Source organism: Grammomys surdaster, unplaced genomic scaffold (genome assembly GCF_004785775.1).
Source record: "Grammomys surdaster isolate TR1022 unplaced genomic scaffold, NIH_TR_1.0 125692, whole genome shotgun sequence".
Taxonomy (NCBI): Eukaryota; Metazoa; Chordata; class Mammalia; order Rodentia; family Muridae; genus Grammomys; species Grammomys surdaster.
In genome coordinates, this window is record NW_021620528.1 from 786,119 (window position 1) to 799,984 (window position 13,866).

Below are 13,866 nucleotides of genomic sequence, written 5' to 3' on the forward strand. Positions count from 1 at the left end.
AGTGACTAACACACACTCCCCTCTGATATTCCTATGATAATACCTAATAAATCTATATTTTATCTTTGTTGACATGGACTCTGCTGGGCAGCCCTCCTGGGGCAGCTTTCCTCCTGTACCTACATATTGGTTGTCTCTTCCTCCTGTAACTTTCCAGCCAGATCCTTCTCCTATGCCTTCCTCATGTAGAAATTCTCTATTTCTTTTTCCTAGGTCCCTTCCCAGGAATATTAAAAGTCCTGCTTCTGTCACTCTACCCAGCCATTGGTCACTGGTAACTTTATTGACCAGTCAAAAACTAACTCCCTATTAATGGAGGAGAAAGGGAAGACAGAGAGAAATTATTCAAAAGAAAACTGTTTAATGCCAGACAGATGCTCCCAGGAATAATGGTAGACTAGAGGAGACCTGTAAGAGACTCAGCCAAGGAGAAACACTATTGTTCTAGTGTTATAAATCAGTTACTATATTCTGAGAAAAAAAAAAAAACAAGAGCATCAGGAATGAAGAAAGGGGGAGGCAACCTGCCTAACTCACTCTATTAAATCAGTGATTTCCTAAGATCAAATTCAAAGGAGGGTGCAATGTAAAAAGAAATCTATAAATCGACATCCTTGGTCAACATAGACTAAAAATATATGTGCATAAAAACTTCACAATGTGTGAAAATATTATGTTTCATGTTGAAGTTTGTGTCATTCAGTGGACGACCTCTTAGGTAGATCAGTGTGTATCATAGTAAACAAATGCAACAAGAACAGAAGTCACACAAGCATTCTAAAAGACACAGTACAAAGAGTGTAACAAATCTAATACACCCTAAGGTAGGAAATGCTCTGGAAAATAGGAACAGAAGGAACATTACTGCAACATACTGGAAAACTGTTGTTCATTATACTGATTGCATAAAGTCTGATGGCATATCCTATAAAGTTAGTAAAGTTTAGAAGGAAAAAAGAGTTCCACTCTCACTATACAGTATTCAATTTCTTAGCTAGAGTGATAGAATATGAGACAAAATAAAAGAGGTAAAAAATATACCTCATTGTAGATAATATGATACTATACTTAAGATACTATACTTAGGAAACTATGGGTTGCTCTCAAAGGGAGGCCCATTCTTTTATGAAATGAAATGGAGGAGCAGTGTGTGTGTGTATGTGGGTGTGTACATGTGTTTGTATGTATGTGTGTAAACTTGCATGAGTGGAGGAAGGGAAGGCTACAGTTGGGATGTATTGTATGAGAGAAGAGTTAATAATAAAGAAAAGGATTTAAAATCTACAAAACATTCATGTGCCTGCTCTGGGAACTTGTTTCCTTCTATTGGGTCACCCTGTCGAGAATCAATATTGAGCCTTTCGTCTTGTCTTATGACTCGTGATCTGTTGTGTTTCCTGTTGCCTCTCGGAAGCCTGTTCTTTTCTGAGGAGAAATAGATGGGAAGTTGTGCTGGGGGAGTGGGGATGGCAGGGAGAAGCTGGAAGGAATGGTGGGAAGGGATTGTATTATATGTGAGAAGACTCTAGTTTCAAAGCAAATAAATGAATAAATAAATAAATAAATAAATAAATAAATAAATAAATACTCAATAAGATTATGAACCTAATGAATGCACTGGAAAACTCTATAGTCTGATAAATTCTTCCTGAAAATGTGCAGAACACAAGATCAATACAGAAAAACATAGTTTTTCTATGTATGTATAGTGAACATACTATGAAAGAATTCAGGAAAACAACCGTAATCAGAATACTCTCAGGAAAATAATCTTTGAATTAAATAACAAAGAAGGCAAAAGTCTTCTATAATAAAAACTTTAGCATCTATAACAATAATAAACCTATTAAGGAAGATCTTAGAAGATGAAAAGCCTTTCTATCCTAATCAGAAAGAAATGTCTAAAGTACTTAGCATATTTTAAAGAACTTCCTCAAAAATACTATACATAAGCTGCAGAGACGACTTAGTAGTTAACAGCACTGGCTGCTCTTTCAGAGAATCCAAGCTCGATTCCCAACACCCACACAGTGACTCTCAACCATCTATAATAGTAGTCCCAAGGAATCTGATGCCCTCACTGGCACCCTTGGGCACCAGGCATGCACAGAGTACATAAACATAGATGCAAGGTAAAATATTCACAAATACACATAAATAAATTTAATTTAAAAACATGAAGCATGCAAGTACTTTATGGTGCATCTATACAACTCCTGGGAATACCTGAAGAAATCTAGTAGGTGAATATACAATAATGAACACTCATGTTTACTGTTCACTATGGAGCCAAATTATGGATTCAGTTCAAGTGTCCATAAAGAGGTAAAGGAGTTAAGAAAATGTGGTGGGTACACATAGGGTTATATTGCTCATCTCTAATGAAGAACAAAATTATGTTGTCTGCAGGAAATAGAGGTCATCATTTTGCATAAAATAAGCCAGACTCAGAAACACATGTAACACATGTTATTAACACAAGAATGACTGTGTGGGAAGAGAAATGGAGTCAGTGACCAGAGAATGAGAGAGCAAATTGGGATAACTGGACGGTGAATGTGAAAAAGTACGTTATTATTCACATACATGAAAATATCATTATAATAATTTCATATAGTCAATATATATTATTTTAAAATAAAAGACAACTTAGATAAGGGGTGACTTCAAATTAATCGTCTTACTTTTACACTAATCTCACAGAGCAACGAATAATAGGGAAAGAGCCTCCTTGCTTAAGGAATCTCTTTGAAGGAATGGTCCAGCCTGTGCCTTGAGTATATGCACACTAGTGACATTTGCTTACTGAAGGTGAGAGATACCGAAAGTAAAAGAAAAATGACTGATATATATATAATTTATGCTATATATTTATACCATATACATACATATGTATGTGTGTTAATATTAATATTTTAAAATATTTATATTTCTATATTTTCTACATCATCTAATAGAAAAATTATAATTGGACGCAAAAATTTCATCACTAACACCAATTTGTAGTTCTTTCTTATTTTATAATATATATGGTGTTTTACATTTTTAAAATGCACACATTAACCTTTTAAAACATTGTAATCACAGATTATGTTGTTAATATTAATTCTGGATATAACTGGTACAGTTTATGGATGCTATAACTGAGTCCTATAGAACCTTGCAAATTGAAAGACAAAGAAAGATTTAAGCCTAGGAGTTTTGTATACACTGTCTGCTTTCTTCATCCTTAATCACAACAAAGAAAAATCCAAACAATCAGAAATCACTAGGTGTAATTCTATTCATTTCCTTGTAGAAGTGTGTTTTCAAATTCCATTAAGGACATGGCTCCTGTGTTTTTAGAAGTGACAGTGAGCCTTGCCCTGTCAAAAACAAGCTGTTTAAAGCTTCTATGGAAGCAGCGAATAGGGACAATAAGAAGACATCTATCTCCAGGGTGGTACTCTGACACGAAGCTGTATACAGAATGACCCTGTGAGGATAATGTCTCTCACAAGAGGTAAATAAATTGAATTCAACAAAATAAAAGAAATGAAAGAGAAAAGAAATTCCCATTTTTCTATACAGAGAGGGAATCGTTTGGGGAATCTGGCTGATATGGTTGCCTGCCAGATAAAAGATGAAAGATTTAAGTCTTACTCATTAGCTCATGAAATGATCAGACCCTGAGTGTGCCTTGCCATTTCAAAGGGTCACTGAAATATGGCTTCCAGGACAGAGTGACTAAACAGTTTCTCTCATGACTGTGAAGGAGATGTTTCCTCCATGGGTTGATTTCAGCACATTTGTAGGTAGATACAATTTTTAGTATTCTTCAAAAATAATTTTTTTGAAGAACCTTCCAAATGTGGAGATTTCAAGGTCTCTCTTGTACAAGCCTGTATAAGGCATCCATTCTTCAATTCTAATTTGAACTTCTCCTTAGGAGTTAGACAAGCATCTAATCTTTCTGTTTATAATCAAATAATCAAAATGGGAAAACGTATTTGGGGTTAAAAATCTGGAAACCCTCCAGGTGTAGTGTAAACACCTGGAAAGCTGAGAGTTGGTAACAGGAGAACTAATAGTTTGGGAGTATCTTGAACTGCCCATAAGGAAACAAGAGATGCATCTAGTTGGTAAAGTACTCACCTGGCATGTGCTAACACTTGGGGGTGTGATGTGTATGTGTGTGGGTTCCATTCTCAGCACTTCAAAAAAACAAAAACAAACAAATAAAAGAGCCAACCAACCAAACAAACAAAAATCCCATGATTCACAGAGAAGACTCTGCTGGGACAGTTGCTCAGAGAAATCAGATATGTCCCTGGGAGACCTTTAGAGGCCTTGATGTTGATAGCTTACTTCTTTGAAACTCATAGAAAGAGAAAAGACAAAGGGCGGGGCTGGGTGGAGGTGGTAAAGGATGTGTAATTGTTTGCAAATCGCCCTTAAGCCGAATCAACATCATTGTCTGTTTGGTTTGCTAGGGAGATTCTTTGGGCTAACTGGATATTTCCCTAGGAGATTGTATTTTTTTAATCATATGTCACTCCCAAAATGATAACTTGGAGACTTGGTTTACAATATTTTTATATTTAAACTAAAGCCATAAATAATGCTCTTCTGCTTTTTAATCTTACTTGTGTAGTGAAGACTAAAAGGTGTTTTGATCTTCAGCGATCCTTGGGAGGTCAGAGTTGAAGGCCATTTTTATTCTAGTCTCTAATGGACCTCTCTTCAACAACCCTTAGTGCTGAGTGCTCAAACCTCTACTTTAAATTCCTGGTGTCTGCTGGTGAAACACAGTCAGCTCTCCTCCTAAAGAGTACAGGGTGCAGTAAGATAGGGGATCTGCCTGCCTCTGCTCATTATTTGGCACATTAGCCCTGGTAGTTCTGTGTTTCAGCCTTTGTGTTTGGAATCTACATCATCACTGTTCAGTGTCCACGTTCCCCCAATTCTCACATCTATCACTGCGTTCCTGTTTAACCTAGTTCCATAGGTAATAAGAAAGTCTTTATACAGCATGTCAACTTCTTTATGTATTTCAACAATTGAGTGTGAACACACACATACACACACAAACACACACATACACAAAATACAACTGCCTATTAAATGACTTTGAAATATTTAAAAAAGGCTAAATTCAGAGAAGTTGTATTAATTCTTCTGACACTCATTGAAGATAATAAGACTTTGAGAAAGTAAACTAAAAATGAAGTGTATAGTAGACAAAATACAATATCTTTTAACTGCAAAGCTAATTAGAATAGGATGGATATTTTAGTTTTTGTGCAGTTTCGCTTTTTCTCTAGTTCCTATGAAATTCTTATATTCTCTATTTTCATAGGTATTACAGATTTTTTTTGGGGGGGGAGTAATTTTACCTTATACTTCCCACCTGAGAAAAATTAAAAGAATTTTATAAGAGATATTATCATTCTTAGTTTTATGAAAATAGTGGGACACAAACCTTTAGATAATGTTAAAAAGATAATTATAAAATCAGGCACTAATGCTGCACATCATCTAAGCTTCTGTTAAACAATGCCCCGTGAAACTTTCCACAAGACTTCCGTTTCAAGAAATCTCTTCATCATGTCAGAGCCCCAAAGCAGTTAGCATAGGAACTAGTTTGCCCTATAGGGATATAGTAAGACTTTTCAGCTATTTTTCCTATTAGTTCTTATAAAGGTAATTGGTTATAATCTCAGCAATTGGGAGACCAAAACAGAAGGATCATGAGTTTGAGGCCAGTTGTCATATTTAGGGTTTTACTGCTGTGAACAGAAATCATGACCAAGCCAAGATGTATAAAAGACAGCATTTAATTGTGGCTGGCTTACAGGTTCAGAGGTTCAGTCTGGTATCATCAAGGCAGGAACATGGAAGAATTCAGGCAGGCATAGTGCAGGCAGAGTTGAGGGTTCTATATCTTCATATTAAAGCTGGTAGTGGAGGACTGACTTCCAGGAAGCTGAGGTGAGGGTATTAAGCCAACGTTCGCAGTGACAAACCAATTCCAACATGGCCATACCTCTTAATAGTGTCACTCCCTGTGCCAAGCATATATAAACCATCACACCAGTCTAGACTCCAAAGCACTCTCCAGTTCAGCCCAGGCAACTTTGTGAGACCATTTCTCAAAAACCAACACACCAACAAACCAACAACCAACAACAACAATAACAACACAATATGGAAATACTGAGATTCAATGACAGAGTGGTCTAGTATGTGCAAAGTTCTGGGTTTAATTTTCAGTGATACAAATGAAAACAAGGTCACCAATGACGCCTTATTCACTGGCAACGAAGCCTTTCTTACCCCCCAACCCCAAATGACTACAAATTTCTAACTTATAAAATGTTATCTGAGATTAGAAATGTCTTACCTCCCTGAAACCAGCTAGACCCACAGATGAACAAGTCCTCTTTTGCTAAGTGACTGACAGTCAAATATCTTGTTAAATCATCCTACCTTCCTCCTCTTGGATGTTCAGAGATAAACCAGTGCCATGTTGAAACATTTTTATCACTAGCCTTGATGAATCTGCATATAGCAATCACCTGAGTAAATATCAATTTCCCTCGCATGTTCCTCTGTCTCTAGCTTCAGTGATGCTGAATGCAAGTATAACAATTAATAAGCTTCTTAGATTATTCTTAGTATTATGCTCAATCCTGCTGATAATTACCTTGCCAACACAACAGTGCAGTCTTTTTCACTCTCCTCTCTACTTTCACTTCTGGTCTCTCTGCTAGGATGGCACATACACAGACACCCAGAGTCAGAAACACACACACACACACATACACACACACACGCATTTTGTGTTCTTGGCCATTTCTTTAAATGGGAAACGATTCTTTCTCAAGATAGAGATTTCAAATTCAGGAAAATGTACAGCCTATGTATATCTTCAAAATGCCTTGTAAAACCTTCTTTACAATAGTGAGCCTTGCTAGTTTTCTTAGTTCCAGTTGGTATTTGAATCAAAGTATGTGGTGTTCTGCTTTTTTTTCTTTTCCAATTTAAAGCACCAAGCAAGTTTTGGTTCCCTAAAATACCCTTTCTTAGAGACAAGAGATGGCCCAAATCCAATCTGAGATACCAAAACTAAACTTCCCAATGATCCTTTGAGTTCCCATTGAGAAGGTCTTCCTGATAATTGAGATGGCACATTCAGATTGAATACTAGTCACAGGACTCTGGAGTCAAAGCTTGTCCACTGTGTCCTACCCTTGTGATCTTGAATTGCACAAACACACACCAAGATGCAGCATAAATGGCAGTACAGAGATCCCACTTTCTTGCAAACCTCTCTTTCAAAATGTAATATAATCAGAAGGCTCTTTAGGTAATACTGCTGCCTGTCTGCTTTGCATCACTGCAATGAACTATGCATGACAACTCACGTAATAACTGCAAATGGTTTGCTTATTCCACAATTTTGTAAGTATAGGGGCAAAATCTAAGAGGTTTGTGAATTGAGACCTCCAGGGTGACCCTGAATGGCAGTGACAGCAGTGTGAGTTAAAGTTGGTGGTCATGCATCTAGCTGAGAGCATGAGGTATCAGAGAGACTTGGATTCTGCAGTTACCTCTGTGTGCATCTTCCAATGACTTATAGACCTCTCGTTACACACAAACTTTTAAATGTAAGGCAATCTCTCCATACTTATGTCTCCATTATTTTGGTGACTATTGATACACAGAGCCAGTGAGGATTCTCTTTAAGTAATCCCAGATCTTACCTGCATGTGGCAACCACAGCACAACACACATGATACATGGCAGCGTTCAGCTGTGCAATGACGAGCTCCACGATATCTGCTTTTGTCTCTGATGATTGATCCACATCGAGCATAAAAGTTTGGACATAGTACACAATGGAAGAGACAGATTATACAATAACTGAAATCCTTTAGAATTACAGACAATCTCCAGAGGAAGTGGGCAGTGGAGAGAAAATTATAACCCACATGCAGATATTAATATTCTATTAGAAAAGGCCAAAGAGTAAGGACCATACTGGTGGCATCAGCTATTGTGGGCTAGATTTCCGGGGATGACTACAAAGCTGTTTTTCCTCCATTTTCTCTGAATGGTTTAGCAGGATATGTGCCTGGTTATAGGCATAATGTGAGCCATGGGAGAATTATGGAAAATTATCTGTTTGCTTTTTCCCATGGAGAAACACATGGAGTGTTATGAAAGTTTCCCTCTAAATCTAAGAAAGCAGAACACACGTTTCTAGAAAACACAGGTGAGGTGCAGCCAAAGAGTTATTTATACAAACAAAAAAAAATCACATCAGCTCTTTCTGAAAGCAACAGCATTGTGCTGCCTTTCTTAGGAATAATGAGGCTTGAGACAAAGATGTTTTTCCTTGGTTATAGGAAAGCATTTCTGAGAGGCAACATCATAAGCTTCTCTATAGTTGTAGATTCTCTCACTGTGACTGGAACTACAAGTGTGAGATGACACAGAAATGGCTCAGTAGGATGCTGTCTGTGGTCTGGAGGAGGAGGACCACTTGAGCTTTCTACCTTTGTTTCCAAGGCATTAGGAAGATATGTCCTCAGATATTTCAGTGTTTATCTGGAGGAGCTTGCTTAGTCAGCAGTCAAGGTAAATCTCCATCAACCAGTCTTCCAATCTTATATAATGAGAATATGGTGATTTTTAATATGGCGGGGAATCAGTACAGTGATCTAAAAAAAGTGAATTACACACCAATCTTAGTTAAGAATACCAGCTATGAAAAGGCAAATAAAACTCTGACTAAGCAAACAGCAATGCCAACTCTGAATGCCAGGAATAAACAGTGGTTGGTTCCTGAAAGTTGCAATTGTTTGGTGGAAAAGAATGGGATGCTCTTTCACATCACTGACTACTGCTGCTGCTCTGTGCCCACACTGCAATCTACCCGCCTGTTGCTGGATGGACTTCTGCCTATTGAGGATGGACAATGCTTGACCTACCCTTGATGTGACTATAATCCGCTAGCTGGCTCCCTTAGTAGAGCTTCCTAAAGATAGTTTACCTACCTCAATGAAACTATGATTCTTCTGATTCTCAGTTTCTCTTTATTAATAGTCAAACATTTCAGTATTTGTGCTCAGAACATAGCCTCTGGTAAACAGCTGGACTTTTTAAAAAGGCCCAAATTTTAACCTGTTTAGAGATTTAGAGATTGTCCTATCACAACTCCATATGAAATGTACCATCAATTTTCCCCTTAGCGTCTCATTCAAAACTCCCAGTTTTATACCCTTTGTAGTCAGTATTTAACTTACAATATAATTGACAGTAATTACCTGACAGTCCAAATACTTGAGTCTTTGGATAATCTTACTATCTTTTCCAACTAGGATATGGATACAACTGGAATTCCTCACCTTTCTACATTTATTCTGGATCACCCACATATTTTGTTGTTTATTTTATTCATGATATGTTGCAGTGCAAGAGTCCTTGAAGCCTTGATGTTATGAAGACATTGGTCTACAGATTTTTCTCTTGCCCATTTGGGCTGATCTTACACATTGAGTCAATGAGGAGCACAAAGAAACAGATGACTTCATGACTTGATGAAAGACATGCAGCATATTTTGCTCAGAAGACCTTTACAATTTCTACAGAACTCCTTTAGTTCCAGTCATAGTCATAGTCATAGTAATAGTAATAGCAATAGTAATTAATAGTAAATATTCCTGTTTACTCAGATACAGGAAATAGGTTGCAGCCATGTAAAAGGTGGACATTAGCAATTAGACAATGTTTATACTGTCAGATGTGTCCAGGTTATCACACTGGATCTGAACTTGATTCAAGGGAGGAAAATGGAGACTACTATAGTTTTGTGAGATATACTGGCTTCTAAGTGACTGTCATATCAATTGAGCCCACAGTTCATAAGGAGACTCCATCATCTAATCGGTATGATTGTGACGTTCCCATGGCTTTAGAAAGGGTGATGGTAAACCAGCTAGAGATATTTGCTCAAATATCTTCTATAACCATGCCAAGCATGCCTGATCTTTGTAGACCCAAACTAGAGTACTCATTATTTTTTGTTATTCTAGTTTATTTTCTTTACTGTCAACCACTCTTCCCACATTGGAAACTAGGTGAAAGGAGGGACCTGTGCTCTACTGTATCCTCTTAGCCTCACATCTGATGTTCATGATGCATGAGCTAAGTAAAAAAAAAGGAAGGTAACAAAGGCAACACTTCTCCCTGAAGCTAAAACTCCTTTATAGTTAAATATCATTCCTAGGCTGGGAGAGCTTCTCAAAGTAGGGATTACCTTCTTCAGAACTCTGATGGATGACACATTGGATAGGTTTGGTCAAATAAAGTTACTCCCTGCCTTGCAGTTTTTGATTAAGGATTTTTAATAAGGTTCTCATCATTAAAAATCATATTATAAAGATAGAAAGTAAATGGCTTAGCAGCTAATTGAACTTGGGGTTTGGTGTAGAGGTTTGGAGATGGTCTCATATTTTCAGGAAAGTAGCTGGTGGTGATGCTTCAAAGACACCATAGCTAACAGTCTGCTTAGCGATACAGTTTTATAGAATTAAGTAGCACCTCCATTTCATAGTTGAGAAAAACTGTTCCAAAAGGATTTCATTATTATCAGGGGCAGAGTCCTAACTTGAAACTGTGTGTTTATATGAACCTATCCCAGTGTGCGGTCTCGGTAAGGTATGAGTCATCAGAACCAGGATGCTTCTTAACAGGTAGGTAAGACTTGTCTTAGTTACAGGTCTCACTGTTGTGATGAAATAGCTGGCTAAGGTAAGTTAAGGAAGGAAGGCTTGGTTCTTGTCCACAGCTTGGGGATGCAGTTCCTATGGTAAGGCAGGGATGGTGGCAGAGTGTGGCAGCAGCTACTCATATTGCAGCCACAGGAAACAGAGGAAGACTTAATATCTTTTTTTCCATTTTATGCAGAACTAGACATCAGCCCACAGACTATAGTTTGAGTGAGTCTTTCTGCCTCAGTTAGCCTAAACTAGAAGATCACTCACAGACATTCCCAGAGGCTTGCTTCCTTGGTGCTTCTAAATCCTGCCTGTTAATGGAATGCTGTCTAGTCTTGAGCAGCAAGAAAGTCCAGCCCTTGACATTGACTCTACTGTGTACAGTGGTCCCCCGGTTTCAGTCCAATGCTTATCACCTACTACCAGAAAGCCTTACAATACAGCTTTACAGTGAGGACAGTTATATCTACTAAACATCTCTGGATGGTCTGTTACCACATGATCATTAATAAAAAAGCATCAAATGGGCTCTGCTGCCCTGCTCCCTCTGGAGATGCTTCCTTGTAAGAGCAGCTGATATACAGTGACTGGTGTTCCAGGAAAATATGAACTCAATAGGGAACCACGAATAAGCTTTTAAATCCAAGTAGAAAGGAGGAGAGGGAATTGGAAAGAGAAGGGAAGAAGGCTTTGGGAAGCAATGAAGAGAATGTGGATACTGTCCAATTGTGGTTTCAGGAAGAGAGCATTTACCCACAAAAGCATTGCAGCACCTCTCTTTGTGTTTTGGATTTATTCCAGCGGGGGAGGAAGAAGGCAAAGAACACAGAATACTGGGGGTGGGATTTAGGAGGAATGAGGATGAACTAAGTGTGGAAAAGAAATCTTCTTTCTCAAGTGTCAACAGCAGCACCTACTATATTGTGGAAATGCTTTTATTTTACTGCAGAAGAAAGGCAAGGAGCAGATGCCTGACAGCCCACAGAAGGTTAAGACATTTTTACTTGTGTCTTGCATTAGAAAGCCAAAAGAGCATGGATTTAATGTTTTGTTGTTGTTTGTTTAGTTTTTTCCCCAATTGCAATTCTGGAAGGCATCATTCAGCACTACTGGGTTAGGGCATGTTACGTTAAATTAAAAACCAAAGATTTTCCTATGGGGTAAATCTCAGTTTTAGAGCTGAGAGAGGTGACAGCCATATTACTGCCATCAAAAAATAATTTATTAATCATGCCTGTGCAAAGAACTCAGGTAGGCACAATTCCCCAAGGGCTTCCTGTTTGAACATATTCTCTGCACTCTGCCATCTCCTCAGAGTTGCATTCTCTTTTGCTCTTAACCTGTGAATAAAATGGATACCTAGGAAACTTCATCTCTGTGGAGTGCATCACAGGACAGGAGAATGCTGTCTGCATTCTTGGACAGACCTGGGAGGTACATAATAAGGAAGATACTGTTCTCAACCTCTCATTCTTGCTAGGTACTTGTAAAAAATAAAAATAAAAAAGACTCATTTCCACCTTAGCTTAGGAATCTGGATAATATGGGAAGCATCGCTTTACACCAGCAGCGTATGAGTTTCTTGTTAGCACCGGCTCTTGCCTGTTTCCTGTCTGTGCCACCTGGTCCTCAGGGAGGTACAACAGTGTACCTGAGATTGGAAATACTCTGATCTCCCTCTACCAAAAGGAAGAAACCGGCTACGAAATTAAAGAGAGTAGCTAGCATCTTTTCTCATTTTTGCCTCTTGCCTTGTTTCCCAGGGCGTACCTACATTTAAAGATAATACTTTTAAAAAGGTAAGTTAATGGCTTGGAGATCTGATCACAGAAAGGTCGCCTGCTTCAGGAGCATCTCTCGGCAACTCCAAAGCAAAGGTGGTTCTCTGTCCAGCCGCACCGCGGCGGGGCAGGGGAGCTCAGAGGCGCCCTCCCACCTAACACGCCCGTGCGCATTCTCCCCGCAGCTTCAGTGTCTGACCCCGCAGGATCCGCACCGGAGACCTGTACGCGGCTGATCCAGAGCACCTGGTGCTATACATCTCCAATGGGGGTCCGCTTGGATCATTTATTTATCAAGCGCGCAGTAAGACAGCACCATTAGGTGTTGGTGGGAGGTGCTACTCTGTCCGAATCCCACCCCATCCGCGGCGACTCCGCACACAAACACACACACCCGAAGCCGCCTGGTTGAGTTGGGGAAATAGCTTGGAGCAGCGGTCACGACGTCCGGGACCCCGGTCGCTGTCTCCCATTTTTTTGCTAGCCTGGGTCGACTTGCAGCAGCGCCGGGGCTGTTTGGTAGCCTCTGCGTGCTGGTCGGGGTGCGCCCCCGGGTACCTCGCTCCCGGGCGGCGGCGTAGCTTGCTGGAGTTTGACTCACGGGTGGCGGCAGCAGTGGCGGCGCAGAGCCGCGGGCGGCGGGAGCGAGGCGAGCCCGGCCGTTCGCCCTCCGCGCTGTGCTAGGATTGGTTTCTCCCGGAGAGCGTTGACCGAGGGTTGGCTGCGGGCCGGCTGAAGAACAGGTGCACCTCATCGCCCGGGCTCGCCGAGCAACCACCGTGCATCTCGGCGTGCAGGGCTGGGCGAGGGGCTGCTAGGTTGGCCCCCTGTGTCGGAATGTGGCTTGTCGACGCCGGACATCCAGCAACTGCCCGCCGGGGCCCCTGAGGGTGACGTGAGGATTTGAGGTGGGGGCAGCGGCGGTGCGGCCGGGCGCCCCAGGGAGCGGGCCGGGCGCGGCGCACCGAGGATGCGGGCGAGGCTGGAGCGCACACAGGCGGCAGGCGGCATCAGCGCCAGCGGCAGTATCAACATCAGCATCCACGGCAGCATCAGCATCAGCGGCAGCATCAGCACCACCGGCAGCCGAGGGACCCCGGCGCGCAAGAGGCACCTAGGCGGGCTGCAGACTCGCCCCGCCGTTCCCTGACCGGCCGGCGGCGCCGGGGCCGGTCTCGCCCCTCTACCGAGCTCCTCGCCGCCCCCTCCCCGGCCCGCGTCCCCTCCCCCGTCCTCTCCTCCCCGCCTGCCGCCCGCCTCTCGGGGGGAGGGGCGTGGGGGCAGGGAGCCGATTTGCATGCGGCCGCCGCGGCCGCTGCCTG